Source organism: Ambystoma mexicanum, chromosome 2p, assembly GCF_040938575.1.
Source record: "Ambystoma mexicanum isolate Mex_15411 chromosome 2p, UKY_AmexF1_1, whole genome shotgun sequence".
Lineage (NCBI taxonomy): Eukaryota > Metazoa > Chordata > Amphibia > Caudata > Ambystomatidae > Ambystoma > Ambystoma mexicanum.
Genome location: NC_090923.1, coordinates 1,263,065,971 through 1,263,088,794, shown reverse-complemented (window position 1 = coordinate 1,263,088,794; position 22,824 = coordinate 1,263,065,971). Strand labels below are relative to the sequence as shown.

The 22,824-nt window shown below is 43.5% G+C and overlaps 1 pseudogene; it reads left to right on the top strand.

Annotated features, from left to right (window-relative positions):
- Positions 1 to 3,475: 3,475 nt before the first annotated feature.
- LOC138567881 (polyhomeotic-like protein 2 pseudogene) lies at positions 3,476 to 4,417 on the top strand (annotated as a pseudogene).
- The last annotated feature ends 18,407 nt before the right edge of the window (positions 4,418 to 22,824 follow it).

The following is a 22,824-nucleotide window of genomic DNA, read 5'->3' as shown; positions in this document are numbered from 1 at the left end:
ATAGCCCTTTGTATGGCCTCAATGCGATGTGTGGTTCGAACGCTCTTGGCAACTGCAGTCCATGTGTAGGAGGTTCTAAGAATTTTAATTATACATGCTTGTGTGCTTTTGTCCCAGGTTAGGACTTAGGTGGGCTGGCTAGGCTCCTAGGCTCCAGTAAGCAGCCCAGAGCTCAGGCACATGGGTGGGCGCTGTTGATGGTTTAGGGTAGAGTTCTACTGCTGGAGATTCAATGTGTGCCCAGCTAAACCGAATTGTTTTTGTTAGTTGTCTCGCTGTATGATAATGGCAGAGGTGTTAAGGTACATCAAGGGTTTCAGTGTGAATGGCTATGTGTGTTACTAGACTGGAATAGCATAGCCATAGCTGCATTCTTGGGTGCATGGATGGGAGGCGGTGCCTGTGTCCAATGAAGTGGTGTAGGTATATGTACCGTAGGCTTGGCTGGAGCATGACTGTGGTATTTATATCCTTGGTTCAGTGCGATTGGCTGGCCTCACTCTTCATGGTCTCCTTGGAAAAAGTGCTTGAGCGGAGCAAGGGGGGTGGGCCGGAGAGATCACAAGGTGGGGGGTGAGGTGAGGACGATAGTTTGTTTCGGTGTGCCTCTGCAAATGCTGCCAGAATCCATGGGGTATTGGTGGGTAGGGGTGTTGTGTTTGGAAAGGAAGAGTTTCTCATGGTGTGCTGCTGCAAACGCTGCCAGCATCCATGCAGTATTGGCGGATAGGAGAGTTGTGATTGGGTCAGCAATTCTACGTGCCACTAGAGAATGTAGAGTGGTGAAGGCAGGAAAAGACAGGTTTTGAGGGCCTTTCTGAATGCAAGGTGATTGTCAATATTACAAATGTTCAGGGGTAGGGAGTTCCAGATGATCGGACAGAGAAAGAGGATCCGCTGAGTCTGCAGGCGTTATACTGTGGGACTACTAGGAGTGATGCAGTGCCAGATCTGAGAGTCACCACAGCTTTAAAATACATAGATTACAGTGTTAAAAAAAATTGTCCCCACTGGAATGAGAAAAAGTACTTTTTACAATGTAGGGCGGGGCTCATCTTTTAGAAAACAATGACTACTGTAAAATATGAAAGATCAAAAGAAATATCGAGGCTTAATTCCACAAAAAAGTAATTTAAAAAAGGTAGCAGGCGCTCCTCTCCAGAAAGAACATGGCATGATAGCCTGTTCTGAGATGAGAGTTTGCAGCACACGCTTTTTGCTCACTGTAACTTTCACAGATGGGAAATATCCATTTGCATATCAGTCTTTGTCCCGCCCACATGGGCGCTAGTCACGGGTTCAAAAGTACATGCACAGTTTATTGGTCAGATAGCTATCTGGCTCTCAACGCCACGCAGTGTGTACAAGTAGACACTGTGAGGGAGGAGAGTGCTGGACATTACAAAGACACAGGTTTTAATACATTTTGCCACAATCCCCATTACATCGTCCAACCCCTGTTCGTGTTACTCATTCATTTTAGGTTTCGTAGCCAGTTCACATACTAATAAAGATTCAAATAACTATACATTGTTCAATGTTTTCCTCAAGCACTAGACATGTGTTTCTGCACATACGATACAATGGTAACATTTCTTTTCAAGCTTAAAGTTAATCCAGTTTCAAGGAACGATCACAAAGATTTCTGCGAAGGCACACGATTTCAGCTATTCAACATTATGTTTGACTGTTTGAACGAGGATGACACTATTGATACAGACAACATCTAAATTACTGTTCAGTTCAACTTTAGTTTAGCTCCAAGGTTTCTTAGGGCAGGACAAACAAACCACTTTCAGCAGCCTCAACATGTTTATCTACGTTGACAGAGTGCAAAGTTAGTTTTTCTCTGCTGGAGCCAAAAACACAAAGTTTAACATGAGACAGAAACAGGAGTTAATCAAAATGGCGGATGATTTTAAAATGGCGGCATAGTCAGCCTTATTCAGGTTGATTCAAATGCGATTTTCAGTGTGGTGCGAATGTTCTTAGGCCAATGTTCGTTTCTAGGCAGTGTTATATGAAATATACTTTAACACATATGCATGTTAGCTTCTAGTTTTAGCAGATTTCACAAAATAAATGGAAAATAGCATTATTCTTCTTGGGGGGAGGGTTGAGCTTAGTGTTGTTGTCTATTATAAAGACTTTCTCCATGTGAATATGGCAGTTATCCTTTAAGGATTAACTTCCTAGGAGGGATCCACCAGGTTAAATGTGCAAGTTAAATGACAATGACATTCAATAGCCTCATTCAGTTACCCTAGACTACCAGCACCCGGACTGAATCTGTGGAACTTAACCAACGCCCAAACAGATATAACTGAAACCCCACTGGAAAAATGACCCGCCAGCCTTCAAAAACCTCCACACTGAAAATGGGCTTAGTAATGCATACTATGTGTGTTTCTGCAAGTAACACAAGGAAGAACTATGATAAAAATGGGAATGCTACGTGAATGGCCAAGGACTGGAAATCAGAAGTTCTAGTTTTCATTACAAAGGGAAAGGTCAAACTGAAAAAGCAGTCTTTAATTCACATTTGCAAAAGAAAATCAAAGGCCCATTCTACATAAAAAGCAGGGGTTTTAAATAATCAAACCAAAATGGCCTCGCATGTGCGTTTTTTAGTTTTAAATGAAGACATGAAAACAAATGTTTCCAGGCTAAAATTAATATATCTGGGAAAATACTTTGTGTTTGTTGGCGAGATGCAATGTATTAAAATGTATAATATGCTTCACATGCAAGATACCGGCAACAATTGAAAAGGCTACTTTGTTTTCATAGGTCACATGTAAATCTCATTTAGGCCTGAGACAGACACTGTTTCTTGTTGTTGGGAAGATTCTCAAGGCCTGCCTGGCTCCTTATATGCAAGGGAAATCTCTGTGAAGCTGATCTACATCAAAGTATTTACGACAGGGCCAGATCAACACAGACCCAGCCCTGGATGGGTATAATGCTTGAAACTATAAAGTTTTAGATCAGAATTATGGTCAACTTCAGATTACAGGACAAAATGCCAGATGTCAGCACGGCCTCAGGGCCAGAAGCAGAGGACCAACCAGCATGTTCTACCAGCCTTGCACATTTCTTCAAGGCTCCATCTTGTGGTGCTGGCATCACAGGGGCATGATAGTGGGACTCTTAATGGGCATCCATTGTGCCTCAACCATGCAACACAACACAAATTTCAGAAAGGATCAGCAATGATCCAACAGATCCAGTCCGCCCCGCAACACAGCTGCCCCGTCCGTAGGACAATATAAGAAAAAATGTTTCCTTAGTAGAAAAGAATCTCACCGAAAACCTCTCCTCACAAGGTCTACCGTTGCTTCCTCAGCCATCATGTCTCAACATACCAACATCATTAACAGCGCCAGAGTCTGAACTTTCTTGATCCAACAGGCCTCCCATGCAAGAGGTGGCACAAGACACTGTTCAAGCACACAACCACCTCTGCAGCACCAGCATGACATCAGGAAATAGAAATTCCACCTCTACCTTCGCTGGTACTGGCCCCCACACCGGTGAGAACAAACCACCTCAGGCCATTGTGAAACCCCAAATCCTGACGCATGTTATCAAAGGCTTTGTGATCCAAGAGTGGCCAGAGCCATTCCCGACATACCGGACATCCGAATCTGTTGGTGGGGCGGACAAACACCACAAAAGAAATGGTGGCGACTCCGTGGATGGGGTAGCACACACATCAGTACTAGTCGAGAGCCTGAAAAAGAAGCACCAGCATGCCCTTTTGGTTGTGAAAAGACCACAGCAAGACACTGCAACAACCACTACAACTACCACAACTTACCTGGAGATGGAGCAGCCTTTTCCATAAGAATCCAAAGATGATGCTGATACTCCAAAACTGAACCCTGTGGCTAGGTGGACTAGAATACAAGTTTAAGCGCTCAAAGCACTTCTGTTCCATGGCCTGTGCAAAGAAGTACAACGTAGGCTGTACAAAGAGGGTTGGTCTCTTCCATCCCGACTGTAGCAAACTGCAGAAGACAGCAGGCACCAAACACAATCGTAGGGGATCACAGAAAGGCAGCCTGCAGAACCACAACAAATACACCAATAATCAGCCTCCTTGCGCTCTGACATCCATGGGCTCAGTGGGAGCTGCGCTCAAATTGACCAAAGCCAGGAAGGCTCCAGCCGCTGCTCAGACAACTCCAGTTACAAGGAGACACTCTCCCCAATTTCAGCCAGCTTGTCTGCACCCCACCATCTACAGGGTGATCAGAGTATTGAGCTCCCAAGCATCCGCATGAGAGAACTTGTTGAAATAGGACACCATTTCCTGGCCAGCGACCCCATCAAGTGCAACGTGGAGGATGTGTACGAGTTCATCCGCTCTTTACCAGGTGCACCTGCAAGATGGTTAACCCTGGTATTACAGTGAAAGTGGTTTGACTTGCTGCTAGACTTGCATACTTTGCACGTGTTTTAAAATTGTATTTTAGAATATGTTAGGACATCATCATATTATTGTAAACCCTTTTTGGCAATTTGAGATTTAAAATTGTAGTATTGCATCTAACTTCAAATGTTGCATCGTGTTACGAGTTTTGAATAACTTTTTTATGAGATTGCTACTTTCTGGAACGTTAGGCAATGAAGACCTACAGATCCCATGAGTTTTGTAGTTTTTGTGATTATTTGTTTGCATACCAGGCGCAGGATGAACTAGCCGGTCTGTGCCGGTCCGTGCCGGTCCATGTCGTGTATGGAGTGGATATTCTCTGCTGGTCAGGTGAGACTTTGGTTACGAGCGCATCAGTGTGCTGCTATACTTCAGCGATCCTCACATGAATATGCATCCTTTAGAGGCTATTCAAGCTGCTAGGAACAATCTGGGTAAGCATTCAATTGAATTGAATTTGTGACCCACATCGTGACCCACATCGGAGCACGTCATGGATATTATGGCACCGGGATGGGAAACTCTATGCCCTCTACTTTAGACTTCCCAGAGATCGACCCCTCTTCCTGGTGTCTGTGCAGATAGCCGTGTGACTGCCATTAGTAGATTGGCATTGGATCAAGATGTTCAAGATTGTTAAGAATCCTTGCAGGCTTCTGCTAGTGAAATATCCTGTATTCACACCCAGATGTCACACTAGAAAGTCCCCAAGGTGCGAGTTCTCTGCAAATGAGGGATAAAACTATCGTGCCCACAACTAATAGGGGGGGCAGAAGGAAATATAGGTTGAATATAGCAGTATTGAATACTATATCATTAGTGAAACACTCAACTGAAGTCGCTGACCTAGTTCTGACTTACAACTTGGATATTGTTTGACTGACTGAGACTCGGCTTATCGATACCACCAATCATGCAGCTGTATTAGCCACTCCATCAGGTTTTAGAATTCTCAGAACCGATAGAGAAGAGGGAAGAGGTGGGGGTACAGCATTTAATTTTAGAGACACCCTGAATATACACATGCTTCATTTGACTGTCATTGATAATTGTGAATATACACTAATCAAATTAGGAATGGATTTTAATATGACAGTCTGCTTTTTAGTCATGTATCATCTTCCTTTAAAAACGTCTTTATTCGAAGAACAATTTTCTTTGTTAAGAAATCAACCTACGCTTGGTGATTTTAAGTTGTGGTTGCTTGACAGTAATGATCAGGAGGCCATTCTCTTCAGTCAACACTACACGTGTTAGGTTTCTCCTAACAGATAAAACATCCCACACATAAAGAGGGTCATATACTAGATCGGGTGTTACCTTACAATCTATCAATTGACTCTCTTTCTATTTCCCCATGCTCATGGTATTATCATTTTGTGATCTCTATTTGGACTCAAGCCTTTGTATGAAGCAACATGTTCTTTGCACCATGGCTGTATCCGCTTAAACGACTAAGCTGATTAGGCAGATTAAGCCTTATCTATCTACAGCTAACATTTTTTTGCTGGCTACGGCTCTGGTGAATTCCAGAATCAACTACTGTAATAGCTTCCTGATGGGCACAGCGAAGGGTAATATTAAGACTCTACAAGCGGCCCAAAATGGGGCTGTTAGAGCTGTGTGAGGGTTGGCTATAACAGAGCATGTCACGTAGGCTAGGAGATCTCTGCATTGGTTACCGGTTCACCACCAGATCTCTCAGAAGATCTTTTCCCTTACTCATAAGTGTTTGTCGAACCAAGCACCTGCCTATCTGACACAAGCAGCTTCAGACGGCCCCCAGCCTGCAATCTCTACACTCCAACGGTCTTGGCAAGCTTTTTGAGCCTCGTTCTAAATTGAAAAATGTTGGAGGTACCTGTTTTGATATTGGGGCACTGACTGTGCAATTCTCTGCCTTGTGATATCATCAATATCACTTGTTTGGCTGACTTTAAGAAAGCTATTAAACCTGTTTTTTCAATTCTGTGGCTGCTTCTCTGAATTCTGAATTTTTGGCTTATTCTTGATACTCTGCCTGTGTTTTGTGTACTGTTTTGTCTGTGAGCTCACTGGGGCCCACAAGAGTGCTGTGTGGTATAAATAATTATTATTAATAGTAATAATAATAATAATACTAATAAATAATAATATTATTAATATAATAATAATAATAATAATAATAATAATAATAATAATAATAATAATAATAATGATACAGATCTCCTCAGCCCATCAACTTTCAAAGAACAAAAGGCGAATGGCTTTGTCATTGGCCTTAGAACAACATTGAGCCCAAAAGGCTGCAGCAGTTCAAGCAGTTAAACCTATCTGGGGAAATGAGAGTTAAGATTTGTATACATGCTAAATATTTTCCATTAGTTTAAATGCACTTTCATAACTACTGACTGTCTCAGCAAAGATAAATCACACTGCAGCCATTCATATGTCATTTTAAAGATAATTTCAAGGCAATTGTGTTGAAACAAAATGTATCAACATGTGACGTGTGGAATTGCAATAGCAAGCTAAAATGTGTTTCTGGCTGCCCCAAAAATATCTTGAATTTAAGAATTGGTAAGCTGACGGGTCATCAAATTAGGTATCAGGAATATTATACTTTTCGTGAAAATGGCAAATATTCATAGCACGCCAGTGCAATGAGGTGCCGAAATGAAAGTAAGCTTCACCGATCCGTCATGAGGAGAGGAATATAAATATCTATAATTCATGGAATTTATTGGTAAATTACAAAATGTTGCCATGTCGGGACATTTGAGATAAAATTGGACAGAGAAATACATGTGAATCTCAACGGGGAGTTCCAATATTTCTGTTCTAGACTCCTGAACCAATTCTTAGAGAGGGCTGGACTTGGGGTTGGAGAGAGATGTAAATGTCCAATCCTGGATGTAAGATCATAGGTTAGCGCCATCTAATGTTCATTTTCCATGGGAGGGGCATAGAGAATAAAAGGACTTGCACAATGGAAAAAGAAAAGAGAGAAGAGCTGCTAAAAATCACCAAAGGAGATCTGCTAAAACATCATCTGGTTAGAAATATTGGAAGAGGGCTGGAGTGGTCCATTACTGGGGAGACCATAAAACAGAGGCTTTGATACTTACCTAGAACCATAGAGGGAGGATTGCTGTGGGATCAAATTGACTGAAGTGCTGGCTAGAATCCATTTTTTTCCACAGAAGCGAAGCCCATAAGTGCCAAACCCAGAGACTTTTAAAAGTAAGTAGATTGTCCAACGTAATGACAGCTTAGGGTTCTATTTAATTGGCCTGTTCACATTCATTAGTGGGTTCCCTTTCATTAGTGGGTTGGGGGATATGTGAGTAGGCCCTTAGCATATTTGACTCTATAATAATTTAATTAACTCCCAAATAGATTGACGTAGGGGGCGCTTGGAAGAATTTGAAACTTTCACTTAAAGTAATTGGGGTATCCTGGCCACCAAAACAAAATTGATAATGGTCACCATCCACAAATATTGCCTTTAAAACAAATAAGTATTTGTTCCATTCCCAAACCTTGCCTTTCAATCCAAAAGATACTTGTCCCAAAAACAAAATTCCCCACTGAAACCCATTCTGAAAAACTTGGTTTTAAATAAAAGATCTGCCTTAAAGCAAAATTCACAAATGAAACTCATTCCCAAAAACGTGCTTTTCAATAAAAGCTATAATTATTTTAAAATGAAATTCCAGATGGTCACCCCTCTTTCAACATTGTATTTAACAAAGGGGTGCCTTTGGTCCATAAACTAATATTCTAAATGGTCCCCACTCCCGATACCTGGCCTTTGAGCAGAAGGGTGCTGCATGTAATTGATGCTTGGGTTTTTTGGGATTGGGTTATATGTGCTTTGCAAAAGTGAGACCTCATGTGTCCAACACTGCACGCGTGACGTATGTCTCATTTTAAAACTAAACCTTTGTTTAATTTTAAGCTACTTTTTGGTGAAGTAATATTTGCCTGTGCATAAGGAAAAAGGAAGTCATTGTGAGTGAAGCTTTGTTTTGTGCCACAAAGGTGGCTAGTTTAATTGAACAAACATATTGGGGTGGGGGATAGTGTGAGGATTTATGTGGCTCTAAATGAGCCAATGCTAAGAAAAAAATGAAACAAATTGTTGTGGGGGTCCTTGATTAGGGGAAGGAACTCCCCATGTTAAGGGTTGGTCTTTCAATATGACGCTACAAGTTAGGGTCTTGTGTGCCGAGGTCTGCCTCATTTTTTTGCCTATGACAAGTGCATCAGTGATAGGATATTACATTGCACTGAGGTAGAAAGAATGTTGCTGTGCCTTGTTAAACGACCACTGTAACTTGACCCCTGAGTTCCAGGGAGGTGTATAGGTGTAGAAAAATAAGATTGTGTAGAGTACTAAGATTGCTTAGAATTTAGATTTGGCATTGTGTGTGGAAATCAAGCAGGAATAAGTTTCAAAAGGCCATTAACAATGACTACCATAGCAGTGTGTGATGCCAGGGAGCATCTCCTGGCTAAGCTATTCATTTGAGGAGAAAAGAGTGAAAGAGTGAAAGCAAAGCCGGCAGCTGGCAAACCAGAATGGTGCAGGAGGTAACCTCAGTGAGCAGGTGGGATTTTGCACAAAGCATTAGTGGAATTTTACATGGCCCAGAATGCTCATGATTGGCTGATTCAAATGGCTCAACTCACAGCTCACTCATATTTTCGTGTGCAATTACTTGAAGAAAGATTGCTGAAATAAGAAGCTGATGTGATGAAGCAGACTGATTCCTCAGAAAGAACTCCCACAGCTTGGATATTACCTGCAGCAGAGCAAACATTTTGAATTACAACAAGAAAGGCTCATTGAGTTATTACAAGATGAGCTGAAAACACAAAAGCAAGCCAGTGCAGAGAGAGAAATTTGCTGCACTGCATAATGCGTACACCGAGAGTACAGACACTGTAAGTCACCTGCATTCCCAATTGAATGACCAGACTGGTCATAATAGAGGGTTGTTGGATAACATTGTGATCCTCAAGCAACAAATCAAGAAATTAGAAAGGGAAAATAGTCAGTTCATCATCAAAGAGATGGACTCACACAAAAGTGTGAAGAGTGTAGGGAGTGGATGGGTGTAGGGAGTGGATGGGTGTAGGGGGTGGATGAGTGTAGGGAGTGGATGAGTGTATGGAGCGGATGAGTGTATGGAGTGGATGGATGTGTGGAGCACAGGGGTGTATGGAGCGGATAAGCTCATGGAACGAATGAAAGCGTGGAGCGGATGAGTGCCTGGAGCGGATGAGTGCCTGGAGCAGATGACTGCCTGGAGCGGATGAGTGGCTGGAGCGCATGCCTGGCGCTGTCAAGAGTGCATGCCTGTCGCAATTAAGAGTGCATGCCTGTCGCAATTAAGAGTGCATGCATGGGGTGGACAAGCAGACAGTCGTGTGGCGGACAAGACCACATGCACAGAGTTGACTAGACCGCAAACCAGAGTGCATTAGACCAGACTGGAGTACATAGAATGGATATGTGTCCATCCACGGTACAGACTGGAACGCAGAGAATTGCGTGACATATATAGTATGGTTTAGAATGCAAAGAACGCTCAAAAGAGCATATAACTCATCATATCAGACCACCACGCTTACCCTCTCCCATACATCACCACTCAACTAGAACACAGAGATACTATGACACCATTCGGTATAACTGTTCTCATAGCAACATCCGCCGCTCACTCCACATCATTCTAAGTTGACACTGCTGGTCTCACACCGCCCAGCCAGGCGTTCTCCTCAGGCCTAATGCAGCCGCAGCCGTTCTGGATAAATCCTGCCTGAACGAACACATTCTCCTGATCTCTCAATCACCACACCTACCACTAAGAAGCAGCTACTACACGGATATCGCACAAGCTGCACACATACCCGGTGCTCACATGCACTTTTTGACTCTCTCTACTCTCTCTACTGATCTGAACTTCGTTTCCCAAGGGCGTTCAACCTACCAGCGCCTTCAGACCATACCAATGGTATATAAGGTGCTATATAAATGCAAAATAACATAACATAACAAAAGAAATTTGATGAAATGCAGCAGAATGTCAATATAGTGAAGCAACAGAATTTACAACTGGTCAAAGACCAAGATGCATACAGGTTGAAAGTGGATACAGAAAATGAACTGTCAGGTTCTTAGTAACTGACCAGAATTAGAGCAGAAAAAAATGAGCTAGTAGAGCATGTGAGACAAATAGAAGCTGAATTATCAAAGGCAGCGAATTGTAGGGATGTTCAAGAGAAAGAGATTAGTCTCCTGAAGGAAAATCACGTTGAAAAGCACATGCAGCATGCAAGGCTCACAGAGGGAGAATAAATCACTTCAGCATGAGTTGCAGCAAATAAACAATTGGTTGGTAGCTCAAAGCAGGGTGATAGACACTTTGGCCCTAGTGTCAGAAGTAAAGGTCCAGCTCTCTGAATACCAACAAGAAATAAGGAAAGAGAGACACAGGTATGAGAGTTTGACAAATTACATTGAAAAATATAAATAGTCTATGAGGCACCCTGATGAATCAGGATACAGGACAAGGCTGACTGATCAAGGTGAGATGCCCCTCCCATCAGGGCCCTCAGTCCAGTCATCTACAACCTCCCAGGTAACAATGAGAACTGATTTCATGCATGCCGCCAATGAAGATCAGGGGAACAAGAGGCAGTTGGACTTACCAAGGTTTAGCCAAAATGATCCAGCAGGCCAGTCCTTGTCTGATCCTGAGGAGTATTTATTTCTACCATACAGAAGGGAAGGGTGATGGACCAGCATGTCTTGGGACACTAAAAAGAATATTGTGAGTACTTCAGACCAAGAAAACTCCTATGATGAGAAAGTCAGGGAGTTAAATTGGCTGAAGATGAGAATACAAAGAGACCACCTTGCCTGCTTTACTAAAGGAGAAAAGCAAGAGCTTCAGCCTAGGAAAGGCATTCTAAAAACCTCTATACATTCAGGGGAAGTGGGCAATATCCCCAGACTCCCTGGAAGGTGGGATGATGAAACTGTGTTCTATCTTCTGCCTAAAAGTAACTACAGGGAAAGTGGCCCTGAGAGTTCACTGCGGTCCAGGCAAGAGGAGTTCCAGCCCTACTAGTCTGTGAGAAATCTCCAATCTCATAGATATAGGGAGCACCTAGAGGACAGGGAACGGAGTACAAATAGTAGCTCTGAGTCTGAAAATGAATGGACTCAGTTGCAGATGAAGAAAAAGACAACAAAACAGATCAAGGGTTTTGTTAAGAACCCAATAAGACACATCAAGGTCATAAAGAGCTTCCTGACCCCATACCACAAGAATGCCAAGTATTTGGTATGGGAGCACCTGGTATTTTATGAGCATTTGCTAAATGGACTTCATTATAAATGGTCCACCTATAAGACAGTCATTTTAAAACATTTCTCCTCACATAGAAACCCACTTGAGGCCCGTACAGCTGCATATAATTTGCAATGTGCGGAGGATCATCACTATATAAAGAACACATCATTATCATTATCAGGTGCCTAGGGAGTTTGTGCAGGAATTAAAATGTGCATTTGCGCAGACTTTCCAGCTGGCGGACACACATAGTAGGGAGTTTGTGACCACTGTAAGGAAGGCATGGTATCAACAGTAAGACAGAAACAAGTTACCACAGTTCAAGGGTGTTTATTGAACTTTCACAAGGGTGGGATAAACACCTATCTAAACCTAAATTTACAGATGGGAGCAAACTACCACCCTCAAATAATAATAATGCAGTCCTAGTGGGGTCTTGTCAAATTAAAAAGGGACTATACTAAGAAAACCTATTGCCAATCCTTACCACTAATTTACAAAATAAGGTGGGGTGATGTTCATGAAAAAGAAAGAAGTGTTCACAAAATGATAAGTCAGGATATTTGTCCCTTCCCCACGTTTTGCATCACAGGATAATGCCTTTCACTCGACCAAAGCACACACTCTGGCTTCTGTTGCACAAGGATACAGTTCCATTTTCACAGATCAAGAGCTTCTGAGTCCAAGCCTCTTTACTTCTTGCAAGTCTTTTGACTCAGAGGGCCTGGTATACAAAAAGAACATGAAATCAATAGTTTCCTTTTCCAGCACTCAATTTCGATGTTCATCCTGGATCCCCCTCAGCTGGGCTCAGATCCTTTTCACAATAAAAAGTTTAAAGTTGGATTTCCCTCTTTTGGGATCAGATCCCTTTCAAACTATGTTCAGATCATTCTTTCTAGGGTGACTCACGGTTCAACCCAGATCCCTCTCAGAAGGTTCAGATTCCTTTCTTCCACTTAATTAGTCTCCCTCAGCCAGGTTCGGAACAATTGTGTTGTACTTTAAACTATCAAAGACTTTCAAATGTGCATGGGTTTAGCTTGATCCGTTGCACAACCACTTCAATCTCAATATTCCTTTGCTCAAACTCAGCATCAGTTGGATACCTAACAGAGACTTTCGAATGAGCACCCATGTGGCGCCAGACTACTGTGTATGGTAGCTTTTCTCCAAATGTTCAATTATAAAGTTCAACTCCTTTGGTTTCCAAATGTATCTGCATCGCTCTTTGCAAACGTCTCACACACTGTTCTCTTTGTACAATGTTGCTGCTTGCAACCTGGGTTCAAAATACAAGCTGTTTTAGTATCAGTCTCTGCGACTCACTGGCTGTGCTGTCTTTTCTGATGCTGCTGTGTTGTAGGAGCCAAGGACAGTACCACTCTTTGTTACCTCCGACACACTGTGCAGGTTTGATCAGCCTTAGTTCTTGGTCTTCGGTTTCTTACTTTCCAAGGCTCATGAAAGTAACAGTCTTTAGAGGTCACAGGTACTTCCCTCTTTGCAACTCTCTCTGGTCTCGCCATCTTTCTCCTTGTATTAAACTGCCATTTTGGAGCTGCTGATTCCTCAAGTGGTTTGCCGTGCTCAGAGTGTGCTTTCGGCTCCGTGTTTTATTCGTGGTGGGAAGTGTAATGGAAGTCAAGTGTGTGTATTGATCAGTAATTGCCTGACCTTGCCTGTCCAATGTATAATGTATTGGGACATGTCAGGTATATGGCTCTGGTATTAGTCCTTTTTCGCTCATGGTGAGCTGTCCGTGAGAAAGTGTTTGTGTCGGGAAAGGGGGAGGGGGAGTTCCTAAATATTCTACCAGGTAGGACGGGGAAAAGGTGTTAAATGGAAGAGGATACTGCATCCCACCATCCGGTGCCCTATTTCCACTCCCCTAATGCCCCTCATCCAGGTGATCCTCCTGTACTGGTCCACTCCCAGGATCTCGATCCAAAAGCGATGGCTGTGTCCTGGCCACCTGGATGACAGATCACCGTGGACTAGCGAGTAAGACACCCTCAGGTTTCTCACACCACCTATTTCGATCCGCTCCCCAAATACATAATAACTCAGCTAGTATGCGATTTACATGAGCACAGGACCATGGCTTGGGTAATTGAACAAGCCACCAGGATCTATGAGGTCCAGAAGCCCACTGAGAGTAAAAATACCCCCAAAACCCCTATGCCTTCTAACATACCCTCTGCTCTAAAGGTGGCAGAGGTGAGAACTTCCTCTACCTTGGACCTGGAGAAGGAGGGGCGTAAAGATACTCATCCTGCCAACAACAAAATGGAAGGCAGAAGAGACCTCCCTCCCTGGCCCAATAGAATGATAGTCAGGCAGTGGTACAGAACAAAGATCCCTCTGACCCTGCAACCTATGTAAGCGCTAGGTACAAGGGTGCTAACCCAATCCTGAAGTATCTGCACACTCCCTGGGTCCAGCAGGGCAACCAACCAGGGAAGTACTTCCCCAGGAAACTTCCCACAAAAACTCCTGCAGGAGAGAAAATCACTCCACCTCAAAACCTGAACTTTTTCCCCAGATACCCCCGAACCAAAACTTCCAAAATAGTCCTCCTCTTTCTCCCCGCTTGCAGCACAGTAATCCCTGAACCCGGGAGAAGGGAGATTCAGGATGGAAAATTATGGGGGGGACTTTTCAATATCCGACCTACTAGAGGAGATGGGACAGTTACCCTTTTCAGGAGCAGCAGTGGTACAACTCGAGACCTCCCTTCAACCCGAAAAATACTTGCAGTTGGAGTGACAAGTCCAGCAACTGACACACGATCAGGGGCACATTCTGAGGGCTCAGTCCAACCCTCAAACTAACCCTGCTTCTCAGAATTCACCAACCCCCAGGTCTGATGCCCTGGGGGAGAAATGACAGGTGAAAGCATCTGACAAGCCACAGGTTCCTGAGGAGGGGACCCGGTAATGGGGAGATGCCAAACCTTAAAGGAAGCTTCCTTTCTCACCCAGATGGAACCCCTAGAAACCTCTCAGCCTGAAAGTTACTCTTCTACCCCCGGGAAGTTACAACCCATAGAGCAAAGGGCAATTAGGAGATGCCAAAGAAGAAGACGTTTTGTGAAGAAATTCAGGATAATCTCCTTTGAAAAAGCTGACTCCCTGGAGGATTCAAGTAATCAAATCTTCTCTTTCAGGAACGTGGGGATTCCTCCCAAAGAAAAATGGGTCCCAAAAGACCCTGACTTGGACAGGGTAAGTATGGAGACCGACCCAGAACAAGAAACTATTCAACCCAAAAAATGTGAGCCAGACAGATTAGAAACAGCAGAGGTGTCCTCCACTAAATGGGTTCTGAGAACAGATTCCAGTTAAATGGGGACAGCGAAGGATGGGGAGAGAAAAAGGAGTCCCCAAATGTGCCCATTGTTAGCTTCAAAATATTTCTTACAGGTTCTTGATCTCGACACATAAAATCGCCCAAGATCAACCAGTGTTGGAGTTTAATCTCAAGAAAATGGCCACTGGGCTGGCAAATAACTCACACTTTCTTTACACCCTGGAGGAGGAAGGAGGCAGATTCTATGCACTGGTCAAGGTGCAGGGTCAGTGATAATTATCAGCTCCGGTAGACTCTGGATCCCAAGCTACCCTCCTGTCTAAAAAGACCTCTGACCAACTAAACTCAGGGTGGGAGAGGGTCACCAAATTCACCTCACACCACTTCCCGTACAACTCCAGAATTGGGTGACATTGATTAAACCATCCAGTATTAGTCGTAACTCCAAAGGGCACACCTCATTTACTTGGGAACAATCTCCTGAGGCGGTTCTAACCTCTGATCGACTTTGTAAACAAGGTAAAATGAGCACCAATTATCTCAACATTAATGGTACCTGCCATTTCATTGACCAACGCTCTAAGAAAGTAGAATTCCATTTCAAGCATAACCAGGTGCCAGACATCACCTTCATCTATGTCGGAGAACAAACTGGTGATGGGAACCCTTCTCAATTCTTAAAAAATCAACCTTCCTCACAGTTTTAAGTGTCAATCCACACTGGAAGTCAACACCCTGAAATTGTACACCAGTCCAAAATTAGAAGGGACATTGAATCCTGTTAAACAAGGCAAGAACCAGCATAAAGTCTGGTGGGCATTCAGAAAAAGGCCGAACAGTTGTTTTCCCCCATTTAGATAAATGAGGGAGAAAAGCTGTTGTCTGCCAGAGTATGCCTGAATAATGGAATAGCTTCACCAGTGAAGGATTATTCAGGAAACTCCCAAAAGATTAGACCATTTCCACATTTAAATTGATTGAAAAATGAAAAGTACGTCCCCAAATTCCAAACATCTCCTGCGTAGCATGTGTATGCTAAAAATATCCATTGGCAACAAAAGCATAGATCATAGAACATAATTGCATAGAGCATAATTGTTGGGTTGTTAGAGATGTCCCTTCTGCCTTTTATTTAGTAAGTGACGATTCTCAATCAATTCGCAATCAATTTGGACCTAATTAAAAATAAAGCCTGGTCATGACTGGGGGGTAACGCCATAGGCTTTGACAACACTGAAAAAGCATTCTGGTCAGCTCAATTGCTGCGTTAAGCATTTGAAGTTCATGTGCGAGAAGAGGTTACCATCCCCGGACAGGTGCGGCAGTTCCCTATTCCCCTCCAAATTAAGTGATGTTAGAACCTCAAACATAATGACGCCTATATGAATTTGAGGATACTGATGAAATTGCCAATCCTGAGGTTTTTCCAGGTTTCAAGCAGATGGTCGAAGAATGGATCAATCTTGCTGATGCTTGTGAGACCTAGGAGCAAAGATAAAGGCTGACACAGGTCCTCCTGGAATTCCAAGATATCTTTTCAGTGGACTCATATGACTGTATACGTACGCATGGCCCTTCACTCAACCATCATACTCATGGACCCCGAGATGGCACCAGGATTTGTGAAACAATACCAGCTATGTCTCCAGTCCACGGAGTCACTCACAGAGATTATTAAGATGTGTCCGATCCACAGTACCTTCAACAACCCAATACTGGGGATACTCAAACCAAACGGCCAATGGAGATTATGTGCAGAAAGATGGAAGTTGAATAAGCAGGTCCACATTCAAGGTGGGCACTTTCCTACATCAATCAGGGGCTGGCACAGATCAAAGGGTTAAAGGTGTACACCACCATTGACCTAACCAACTACTACTGAACAGTACCAGTGAGTAGGGAAGATCAGTACAAGCTTGCCTTTACCTTTGGGGGCAGCATTATACGTGGACCCGAAACTCCTTTGTATACATACACTCCAGCAATGCCTTCAACATCTTTCTACATAAGGATATGCTTGAGTTGGCTCAAAGGGGAAATCTAGCCTATGTAGATGATGCTCTGATCAAGAGCTCAACTCTAGAGGAACATATGCCAGAAATTCACTATGTTCTGACACAGTTGCATGTTAGGCAGAATTATATGCACTACCCTTTGGGAACACCACACACAATTAAGACTACAAGTGACAGTACAAATTCACCTTTGGTACAAACCTGTACTACACAGTAAAAGTGGTAGCGATGGCTGAACAGCCAGACTTATCTCAAGAGCAAGTGAGCAGTATCAATAGTTACACAAAGGACAGCAATTACTATGATTCAAATAAACACTGACTCAAGGTTTCTGAATAAAATAATATACATTTATTCACACATCAATTCTATAACATTTCACTAAAGTAAAGCAGTTCAAAAATCACACTCTTAATACACCACACCACTCCCAATAGTTTCCAGACAAGTTAAACTCACAAAATGAAGTGGGAGCAAAATGGCAATCCACTAATTTAAAAGGGAGAGAAAGACACAGTTAGGCAGATATTGAGCAGCACCAACAGGTAAGTAAGCAAGGCAATCTAGAAAGAGGAACTACAGTAACGGAATCAAATCAAAAAGGCGTAGGGCCAAAGTCAATAGGACAAAAGTCTTTGCTCAAGATCACACAGTTGACGGTAGTTTGTGGTTAAGTCTTTGCCAAGAGTTCCGGACGAAGTTGGTCGGCAGAAAAGTTAGTTCAAAGAGTAGAGAAGGACAAGCCCTCAGATTGGAGAAAGATTTCACACACTTTCTCCGCGGCTGAACGAAACGAACAACAGAATTTGCACAGTACCTTTAAATGTAGAAGACGCTGTAGCTGAGGCAGACGTTTCTGGCAGTTCCTGCAGGCTCACGGTTCCTGAAGCGACTGTCAGACTGATATGAAGTAGGAAGACTGGAGGGTCCTGCACTGCCCAGGGAAGAAACCAGCAGCAGGCCAAAGCAACGAAAAAAAGGTGCCCTCCCTAAAACACAAGCAGGGTCTGACCTTCCTGGCTATCCTCTGTAGCTCTGTACAGTGAATTTTACCAGAGGAGGCAGTCCTGGCTTGTAGTTTGGGTGAACTGGTTGGTCCCACCAGCTATGGGGAAGAAGATTCCTGGAGGATCTCCTCTGTCATTGGAGTTTGAAGATTCGGACCTGCAGCAGGGCTTCACTGGGCGGTTCAGTTGTGTTAGGGGTCCTCTTCCATCAGCTCCTCGTCGGTTCTTTCATTCCAGTGGCGACTCTGCCTTTCCAGACCCAGAGGCCTGCTTTTTATGCAGTTTTCCCCCATTTACACAGCCTGGCTGTCAATCACACAGCAGGCTGGCTGTCCTGGCAGGACAGTCACCTAGCCAATCAAACAGGAGTGCGACTTGGGTTACCAAGAGAAACCCTGGCAGGGGTCTTAAAACCCCTCCCTCACATCCTGCCTACCCAGACTTTCAGGCGCCTAAGGAGGGCTTCCGTGTAGAAGCCCGCGAACAGACGGTGAACAAAGGAACCAAACCTGGTTTGGAGTGCAAAGAAAAACATGAGAAAGACATTTTAAAAAATAAATGGCAAATAAACCCAGCCGGAACCGTATAAAAATGTATATGGTCTAGCGGGTTGAAGTTCGAGGCTACCAAGGTAGCCTAAAACAACACCAAGTTTATTTAAGATAACCACGGTAGGAAAAATAGGGTAGTTACCACTGCCACCAGCCAAGACTTGATGAAAAGGGAGCAAAACAATGCTCCAAGAGAAACAGACAAAAACGGATAAGTATTAACCCTTTCCAGTACTCCATGTAAGATGGTTTGTTCTGGGAGTGTGGATTTAAAAAGACTAATAAAGTCAATGACAACTTTACATGTTCTGGGAGACAGTAGTCAGTCCCAGAAAATGGAGTCTGAGTTGGGAAGTCTAAAAGACAACTCTGTGTCACTGCACTGAAGGTGTTGTGTAACACATTGTAAAAAGATGATGCCTGTGGAGTAGGTGAGGCTCCACAGTCTATGAACACAAAAATGTTAAACACACACAGCAAAACACATGTAAGAGTTGGAAAACAAGGCTCACACTCTTACCAGGTGAGAAAAATAAATCCTAGAAATCCAGCAAAACTGCTGAGGGACTCAGTAGGTAAGGGAAATTAGCCATTCTGGAGAATTCTCCCTAACGCTGCAGAAAGCCAGAGAAAAACTGTCCTTTGAGAATGTAGAGTGGTGTAAGACCTGAGTGAACTTCTTAGGCACAAGATAACCCCTGAGGGTCTTAATCCCCCATGCAAAGAAGGTGGAAGCTTTATTGAAATTTAAAGACCCTACTACTCTGTGAGAATTAAGAAGCCTTCTTGGGCTCACTAATTATAGTCGGAAGTTCATTGAAGATTGTGCAGGATCACTCTACCCATGGTCCATTTATTTAAGGCCAGAGTCAAGTGGGAGTGGGGTCCGGAACACTCTGTGGAATTTAACCTACTGAAAATAAGCCTTTCCCAGCCTCCTTGTTTGGCTTATGCCATAAAGAACAAGGAGTTCTTCCTGGAGACAGGATTCTCAGATACTTGCCTAACAGCTGTGTTTTACAAAAAGCATGACAAGGTTAACAAAGTCATCTTGTAGGCAAGTAAGACTTTGTCCTCTGTGTAGGAAAAATACGATGACTGTCAGAAGGCACTCATGGCAACAGTCTGGGCATTGAAAAATTACTGCCTATTTATCCATGGAGAGCACATCATTGTCGAGACACCTCACCAACCCTTCCAATATTTACAAAGTAAAATAACCCAGACACGGAACATTAATAATTCAATAATTACTTCCTGGATCCTGTCCATGTAAGTCTTTCCTATGGACGTCAGATATTGGCAAAACTAGAAGAGTCCCCTAGCGCAAGTGTTGGCAGACCTGCATGATTGTGCTAAAGAAAACTGTCTGGAGAACAAAAGTCTAATGACCAACAACAACATTGAGGTGTGCTTAACTTCCCCACACAATGGGCCTCATTACGACCCAGGTGGTAAGTTACCGCCTGGGTCGTACCCTTACCACCATGGTGTAAACTAAGTTTACACCATGGTGGATGGCGGATTTACCGCCCCATTCCAAGGTGAGTGGGGCGGTAAATCCCCATTTCCCATTCTACCCTTCCCCATTCCCATTTTTGCCCCATAGGGCATAATGTGAGTGGGGAAGGCGCTAATTACGCCACCGTAAATTACGGTGGCGTAATTAGCACCATGGTACCTTAGCGTCATGGATTTTAACGCCTGCAAAAAGCAGGCGTTAAAATCATGGTGCTAAGGGACCTTGTAATCAGGCGTTAAGGGTCGGCGCCTTTGTACGGCGCCGTTAACCCCTTAACGCCTGACTCGTAATGAGGCCAAATATCTGTGAAGAAGATACATGTCAGGGATACCCCCAGTTCATGTGGAGGTGTGCTCCTACCATGTTGATAACAACAGGGAAAAATTATTTGCGGCTTTCATTGGGAATGCCAGGGTGAACGATACCCCGGAACCCTTGACTGGTTACAAAATAGGACCCCAAAGCTGTCAGATGGCAGAGATTGATGGCTGTTTATCAAGCTCTCCTAACTGCAGTGCACCACAAATTTAAGGAACTGGTCATAATCACTGATTCTGACTATGTCAGTAATGGGTTGGTGGAACACCTGATCAATTGTCGGGATCGAGGAATGCTTTGTGCCAACAAAAAACCATTAAAGTATGCAAAACCTATCTAGTCAATGGATAATCTGGTGACCTCCAATGAGATGGACATCTATTGGAAGAAAATAAGAGGTCATTCCAAAATAGAGGGCTCAGATAAGAAGGAGATTGACCTGGCTGACCAGCTGGCTAAAATCAGAGCTGTGCAGGGGGTTTTCATAGAAACAGAATCCCTGCTGGGTGAAATGATAGTGGCCACTGTAACCAGGTCACAAACACATGCAAACAGTGAACTCTCAACGTCACAGTGGAGTAAATATACCCCAGATGCAGATTTGATTACTGCATAGAAAGTGGACCCGATATTTGGAAAATTCTCTCGACACATTGCAGACCCTGTGAGTTTTCCCGTAACAAAATCAGACTAAACCCATGAATAGGATTTCTGGGTGTTGATGAAGTTTTCCAAGAAGTTCCGGATCCAAGACGGTTTGTCGTCATGGAGAGTCCTATCTGGATGTGACCGGTGGGTGGTAGCTACCTCATTCTGAAGCCTGATGTTGAACCATTGAGCATGACGTAGTCATTGCTGGTCATCAGGGGTTTCATACGACCTTAGAAGTCTTGTGCAAGGTTGCCTACTGGCCACACATGGGGCAGGACGTCAACACTTACCTTAAGGGATGTCTGGTTTGTGCTCAATTCCAACCCAGTTCGCTCACATTCAGAGCGCCCCCACACAAATGAGGAATGACACTGCCTTGGTCAGATTTGCAGGTCGATTTCATCAGGCCTGTGAATCACTCCTCTAGAGGAGACAAGTACATGTTGACTATAACATGCTTGTTCACAAGGTGAGTAGAGGGTCTTCCAACCCCCGATTGTAAGGCAGAGACACCTGCTGCACTAATGATCAACCACATCTTCTCTTGTTCCGGCCACCCTCAAGATTGAGTCGGATTAAGGAAGTCATTTTACCAGTGAGGTCATGGTGAAGATATGGGAGATTCTTGGGGTAAAAAGAAAACTCCACATTGCCTGCCACCAAGCCTCAAGCAGGGGGGTAGAGATTTACAACAAGAACATTCTGAGCATCTTAAAGAAGTTTGTGGCAGACTCTAGACCCAGTTGGGACATTTCATCACAGCTTGTTGTGATGGTTATTAGGTCTACACCATCTTCTGCAACAACAATGTCTCCATTTGAACCTATGACCAGATGAAAAATGGTGTTACTGCAGTATCTGCTCTACAAGACTCAGGAGCAGACAATGATAAATGCGTCAACTACTCATGTGTACATTGAAATTTTAAGGAAGCACCTTCAGCATGCATTTGCTTATGCTCAGTGCAATTTAGAAAAGCCTGCTGAAGGGATCAAAACATATTATGATCTAAAGACCACAAAGAAGAGTACGAGGTAGGTGACAAAGTTTACCTGTACAATTTTCAAAGGAATTAGATCAAGGAGTAGAAATGTCTTCTGTCTTGGCGTGGTGCCTTTCAAATTGAAGATAAAATAGCACTTGTTGTCGACAAGATCCACATCCAAAAGGAGAAAAGACGGATGAAAAATGGGTCCTCATCAATCAGTTGAACAGCTGTCATCCAAGACAATCTTTACGATACATTGAGGAGCCACATAAAGGTTGAGCAGAGGAACCAATCTGATAAAAGGAAAGGAAAGGGTAAAAACCATGGATGGAGATTTATAACAGGTGAGTAGTTTAATTAATATTCTTTGGAAATGTTAAGGACAAAATGTGTCATGTTTATGTTCTGAAATGTTACATCTATTTCCCTGTAATGTTTTGTTCTCGAATGCTATGTTCCATCTTCTTGCAAATATGTTGTGTAAAAAGTACTGAACCTCTCTTTTCCTCCTATTGCTAGGTAACTAACCACCTTCACTTCCAGTCTGGGGGCAGGAGGATACTCCGGGGAGGACCACAGGGTCCCTGAGAAGGAGATAGTCTCAGGAGGATAGCTCAGCAGCAAAGTGCTCGCCTTGGAAGCAAGACGACACGGAGCAACACCGGTTTGATTCCCG